This window comes from Mirounga leonina, unplaced genomic scaffold (genome assembly GCF_011800145.1).
Source record: "Mirounga leonina isolate KUSES-001 unplaced genomic scaffold, KU_Mleo_1.0 Mir_53, whole genome shotgun sequence".
NCBI classification, from domain to species: domain Eukaryota; kingdom Metazoa; phylum Chordata; class Mammalia; order Carnivora; family Phocidae; genus Mirounga; species Mirounga leonina.
This window is the reverse complement of record NW_023270807.1, coordinates 51,045,333-51,052,119: the sequence shown is the minus strand read 5'-3', so window position 1 is coordinate 51,052,119 and position 6,787 is coordinate 51,045,333. Positions and strand designations below refer to the sequence as shown.

At 39.8% G+C, this 6,787-nt stretch overlaps 1 non-coding gene across 1 annotated transcript; it reads left to right on the top strand.

Annotated features, from left to right (window-relative positions):
- Positions 1-2,699: 2,699 nt before the first annotated feature.
- On the top strand, positions 2,700-2,809 carry LOC118001667. Its single transcript, XR_004676776.1, has one exon. It is a non-coding gene; the product is annotated as a U6 spliceosomal RNA (small nuclear RNA).
- The last annotated feature ends 3,978 nt before the right edge of the window (positions 2,810-6,787 follow it).

Sequence of the window (6,787 nt, the reverse complement as noted above, 5' to 3'; positions counted from 1 at the left end):
TGCTCTTAGAGGTTTTGGATTTGTTGCCTCCATGACACAGTTACCAGGTATAACCCTTTTGAAAATCAGCAATCAGCTTGCTATGAAACACTAGGCAAAACTGCATACTTCACCTTGAAGGCTTTGTGACTTTCCAGCCTAATATTACCATCTGGGGTTGGGTTGAGTTGGATTCAGCGACTAATAATGGCTAACAAGTAAGGGTTCAACAATCCTCTCTTGTCAAGCAGAAGCAGTGTATCCAAGAATGGTTGAGGAATGAGGCTGCCTTGGCCCCTAGAGCATCTTTTCTTTACATGAGAAGAAAAAAAATTGGTAATCATCTCTTTGGGGAAATCTTTATCTTCCTCTCCACCGATTGAAGCAAAGCTGTTGGCACAATAGGATTCTTGATTCACAGAGGTTGCCCTAAGTGCCTAGGCCTGGTTCCCTGATATTTCATCTAAACTGACACTTGATGGTGTCCACTGGACTGCTGCAGGTGTGCAACCACAACACCAGCTATGCAGAACTGAACATAGACGTGATTGTTCAATTCAGTAAACCAATACTCTCCTTGATGAAACTCATTTCATGTTTACTGCCTCTTGAGCTGTGGCCAGTAGTCTAGACTGTTTATTCTGCCACCTGGTACACTAGAGCCTGGCAGATTAGAGACACTTCTCTTTAGGACCACCAACTGTGGAAACAAATTGTGCTGCCTGTTGAACCATCTGGGCCAGTCATGGAGATGTCTACAGTGAGGGCCTGTTCTTTGATGAGACCAAGTGCTATACTGTCTAGATTGCCACTATTTCTGTCTAGACTTACCTCCCACCAGATATGGCAACACATCCATCACCATAGATTGAGCACAAAGTAAAGGACAATAGGTTTATAACACACAGTCCACCACTGTACACCAGACATATGAATCTTACCATAAGTGGATGTTTGTCCTGTGGTAGGAGAAACCATATCACATTGGGGGTTGCCCTCACCTGCTCATTGCATAGCAACTAAACCAAAATATGGACCCCTCTCAGGGGGATCAGCAGTGTTCACAGCTCTCAACAATTTTCAGATTACAGTGTTGCTGTTCCATGTCTGATCAGCAGAGTCCAACACACCACTGTGGTGGCTCTTTAAACTAGTCTATGCCATGTGTTCAGCTTTATGGACCATTGACAGCTAACACTGGTACATCTTTTCTGTATAAGTCACATGACAATGAGCTAATAATCAAGTTACTCAATGGACTTCCTATAATGACTAAGGCATTTGGTATTGTAGAACATTAGAATAGCCTCAAAAATTGACCCAAAAAGGTTTCTGGCTTTACCTCCCTCAACTCTTCCTCATCTACACTCTGTAGTAAATCAGTTTGACCACTAAATAAAGCTGTCTCCAGATTCTGACTTGACCATTATTGAGCACGCTACTTGTTACTTTTCCTCACTATCAACTTCAGGATGGCTTGGTTTGTACAACCTCTGTTTAACTCTTATTCAACCACCCGGATTCTCTTAGAAGAATGGCATAGTTACATCATAAAGATAATGACCACTTGGTCAAGTACGCTGCTTGCTAAGTTCCCCTACAGCAGCCCACACTGGCCAAAGTGAGGGAAATAACAGAGTTTATAAGTTTAACTAAATTGTTTTTGTAACTTTTGCACCTGTCCCTTCTAAATTAAAACTGGGAGTGTGAGTAGGGGATGATTGAGAAAAGGTAAAGTTATAGCTATTGTAATGGGACACAGGTATTTTATGGCACTGTAAGAAGAGCAACAATCTGGCATCTGGGGAAGGATCATCTTAGACCATGGGAGACATAGATGGCAAAAGGACATTAATATTTATTTTTTCCTTTAGACCATGGCTGGAGCCTTCCTCAAGAAAAATCCTCTCATGTGTCTCTCCCAAACTATCAAGCACCTAAATTTAACTGATTTCTGGGTCATAATTCCCCATAAGACAGCTCTGGTCACCATTTGATTGCCATTCATCTTAAAATTACCAAAAAGTCTATCAAAAGGGAAGGTAATAGCCCTAGTCCCTACACTTCCCAGTACAATTCCTTTTTTCCCCAGTATAATTCCTGTAAACACCTTTAGTTATCTGCTTCATCCACATTCCCACTGCTGTAGCATAGTGATTTCCTGGATTGGGTGAAGGTTATCTGGCTGATAGCGTGGACCAGACAGACTGGACTAACTATCCTCAAATATTACCTTCAAAAACAATGAGTAGACTCAATTATTCAACTGAACTGAAACCTAAGACCTACCAGATAGCTTGGAGACCACAAATGGAGCAATATCATCTTGTGCTTCTGGGTGATGTAGATTCCACTTCAGGAGCTTTCATAATTGTAAATGGCTCTCTTTTTAGGGATACCAAGTGTACTCTTGGGATTATAGGTCTTGTGTGGAAACCAAGGATTAGCTTATTTCTCTCCCCCTAAACTGATGATTGTCCTCTTGGGAGTAATCATAAGAGATCTCCAAGATTTTAAGGAAACACTCCCAGTAGACAATGTAGCCCTTGAATGACTCTTCTGTGTCTCCAAAATGAGCTACATTTAGTTGCTTGGGGAATCTTCCCAGAAGTGTAGCTGATGTGCTACTTACTCCAACTTCATAGTCAGTTTCCCCTACAATATGAGTCATTACAGGGAAAATTAGAATTAAAAAATTCTATTAGGAAAAAGGGATACAAGTGCTTGCTTTGCCAGCACATACACTGAAATTGGAATGATACAGAGAAGATTAGCATGGCCCCTGTGCAAGGATGACACACAAATTCATAAAGAAAAGTGATATAAAGTTTGTTTCTGATATTAATTGAGATGATCCTAGGGCGCCTGGGTGGCTCAGTTGGTTAATTGAGATGATCCTAAAGATACCACCTCTGTCCTAGAATGCATTCAGGTTAGCCTTAACTCAGTGGCCAGGCTTGTTATAGATGGTATTGGCTGTAGATTTTCTCCTTGCAGGGCAAGGTAGAGTCTCTGTGATCTCTAATATACCCAGTTGTACCTGGATTAAGGCCTTGAGCCAAGTGGAAAGGTCAACGTGGAAACTTAAGGAGGAATACACCCGGATTTCTAAGGTAGATCCAGATGGTTGAGATTTGCCTAGCTGATTGGGTCTAAGACACTTGATGTTAATACTGAATGTTGCCTCATCCTGATGCTCAGAGTCTTGTTGACAGTAACCCTAATTAAATGTAGTATGAGAATAATTTAACAGATTTAGTCCTAATCTCTGTGAGTCATATTGATCAATGTGCCTGACAGAGTAGTATACTCATAGGAAATTTTTCCAGAAGTCAAAACAGTGTTGAATCAAGGAATGAATATAGTTAAAAAACAATTCTCCATGGGCCTTACTGTTCAGATATTGTTTCCCTTTGGGGCAAAATCAGGTTTACTGCCCATTCTAAAAGATTCATTATTTCCTACAGTTGGAATTCTACTCCTATAAGTCAAATAATGATGTGTGAGCGGGCACTCGGCCCACTTAACATTGCCCTGTGGGACACCAGCATAAAATGCTGATACTCTGACTACTACTATTGCTGTGAGTAATAAAGTTCTTTGTTTCTGTTTCAGGAGTCTCATGTCTTCCCCCTGCACCCATGAAATTATAGCAAGCTAACTTAGCACATAGGTAGGGTAAAGTCTCAGACCTTACTGAATTCTTGACATCTGTATTACTAATGCATACTAATTATGATTTCAGTTATATTAGGGAGAGTAGACTTTAGAACTTATAGCTAACATTTTCATAGGATACTAGACTTTAAAATAGTTAAGTGAATACATTAATGTTGTTATATAGAAAATTATTCAGTATGTCCTGAGATGAACTCAGGGGATTGATTTTAATATTTTGGAAAAACTGATGAAAAATATAGAAAATGCCCAATGACACAAATTGTGCTTTGATGTTTGCAGATAGTTTGAAGTCTATGGATTTACTTCTTTTTTTAAGTAGGCCCCACCCAGTATGGAACCCAATACAGGACTTGAGCTCACAACCCTGACATCAAGATCTGAGCTGAGATAAAGAGTCTGACACCCAACCAAGTGAGCCACTCCAGTGACCCAGAAGTTTATGGATTTTTTAATTGAGAACCCTTGCTATAAGAGAACCTACTCCTTTGGAGTAAAGGATGAGTATGCTTGTCCTAGGTCAAGCTTCTGGCACCTCCTCATAAGAACCCAAATAGATTACAGTATCTTCACACTGAGTTCTAGGAAATGCAACATATTGATAATCAGAACACAAGAATGCTTGGAGATCTATTGCTGGGTAGGTGGGTATAGTAATATATTGTATATCTGGAGTCATACGACTCAGATTAGTTCCAAGAAATAGAAAAGCACTACCCATTTGGAGTGAGTTATATATACATTCCTCTAGCATGAGCTGTTTAATGAAACATAGCAAAGAATGGTTGGTCAAACCTTAAGGAAATATCTTTCTATAATGTCTTATTCTTACAGCAAAATGGATCAAGACTTGCAATGCTAAAGTTCCCTTCAGAAATGTATGGGGGAAAGATGTACTTGAGAAAAAATATTCAAAAGTTTCTTCTTTGCTGGTATTAGAAAAAGGTATTGAGGGTAGGGAAAGGTTATTAGCTTGCTATTACTCAATCCCTGCTGAGCACAGTAGAGCATAAAATAGGAATAAAAAAAGGAAGTCAGCTCTCCAATCCCAGCTGCAGGCTGATGAATCAGTTAGTGATTAATTGTTGCTACTAGTAATTGAAATAATCATATTTTAGAGAGAGGGGAAAAAAGCGTTTGGTCTCTAAAATGCTTTTGCCTCAAAATGTAATTGCTGCAATATTATTGGATGTCTTAAAAAGAGATATAAAGTTCTTAATGTAAAACTAAAAGGAATGTGATTCCCAAGATTGACCCAACATCTGGCATTAGGTTTTGAAAACTCTCCTCTGACTATCAAAAACAGTAGTCCCTTTGCACCATTTCTTTTAGGTTTCCTTTATAGAGAAGAGAGCATAATGTAGCATGCAAAACAACAACAAACTAATATATATTACCTTAATGTTGGTAAAGCCAGTGAGTTCACATTTACTCCCTCCCCCCAAAATGGTGCTTATATATATTTTTTTTAATTTTATTTATTTATTTGACAGAGAGAGACACAGCAAGAGAGGGAACACAAGCAGGGGGAGCGGGAGAAGGAGAAGCAGGCCCCCTGCCGAGCAGGGAGCCCGATGCAGGGCTCGACCCCAAAACCCTGGGATCATGACCTGAGCTGAAGGCAGACGCTTAACGACTGAGCCACCCAGGGGCCCTGGTGCTTATATTTTTAAAGTAATGTTAATGTGTTAATCAACAGGCTTTATCATGTTCCAAATTCTAATTGTGTATGGCCCCATGCCAAGGATTTGGGGAGTCACTGCCTTCAAGTAGTTTACTCCTAATTGTGAAGATATAGTATGTATGTAAAATGTTGCTGATCAATATGGTGCACATGAGTACTATAGAAAGATTTCATGAAGTTATAAATTTGCATTTAATGAGTATTAACATATTCAGGTCCTCCAGAAAGGTTGTTTTTTTTTTTTTCCAAAACTAATCTCCACAATCACCCTGAGATGAAAGTATCATACCAATTTGAAATGGTGAATAAATAGGATCAGAAAGGTTAAGTCATCCACTCAATTCCACACTGCCAAAATAATAAAGAACAACTTGTGTAGAACAATTTTCAAATGTGCTTCTGCTTCTATCTGATTGCAAAAAGGAGAGAGAGAGATAACTCCACATTTTAAATCCTTGGTGATAATAAAAGCCTGAGATAGTAGCATTTATGGAATAGAAGAATTACAAGGAGAAAAAAAAATTGGCATGGGAGGAAAGATGAGTTTATTTGTAATATATTGTTTCTGAAGTGATACTAGGCCATATAAGAAGAAATACAAATGAGCAGATAGAGATAAAAGATTCTAGTTAAAAAAAGAGAAATCAGGATTGGAGATGTGGGTGTGGTACTCAACAGTGTTTCAGTGACATAATGAAGAAAATAGTAATAAATGAGCAACCATATGTTGTGCATGCAACTTTTCACATTAAAAAACGGAATCCATTTTTTCTCCTCTTGACATGGGGTTGGTTTGGGATTTGATTTGACCAATAGAAAGTGGTAGAGTGATGCTGTACTAGTTCAGGGTGTAGGCTTTATGACATATGGCATTCTTTTGCTATTCTGAGGCTCCTGGTAAAGAAGCCCAGGCTGTCCATCTGGAGAAAGGAGCCATGTGAAGAGAGAAGCCCCAGACAATAGCCCAGCAGTATGGCCCCTGACAAGTGAGTGAGGCCATTCTTGATCCTCCAACCCACCTACCATCTGAATAAGTAAGCCCCGCTGACACAACAGAGCAGAGATTAAACATCTCTGATGGGCCCTGCTTAAATTCCTGAACCACAAAATTGTAATTAATAAACATGTTGCATTTTATCCACTTAGTGTTAGGGGAGTATGTTTCATAGCACCGTACTGCTAAAACACAGAAAGAGACTGACAATAAGTAATTAGACAAATACTTGCTTTTTCTTCCTGTCACATGATAAAACATTCTGTTAAGAAACATAAAACAGGAGGGGCACCTGGGTGGCTCAGCCGGTTAAGCATCTGCCTTCAGCTCAGGTCATGATCCCAGGGTCCTGGGATGGAGCCCCGCATTGGGCTCTCTGCTCAGCGGGGAGCCTGCTTCTCCCTCTGCCCCTGCTCCTGCTTGTTCTTTCTCTCTCTCTCTCTCGCTCTCTC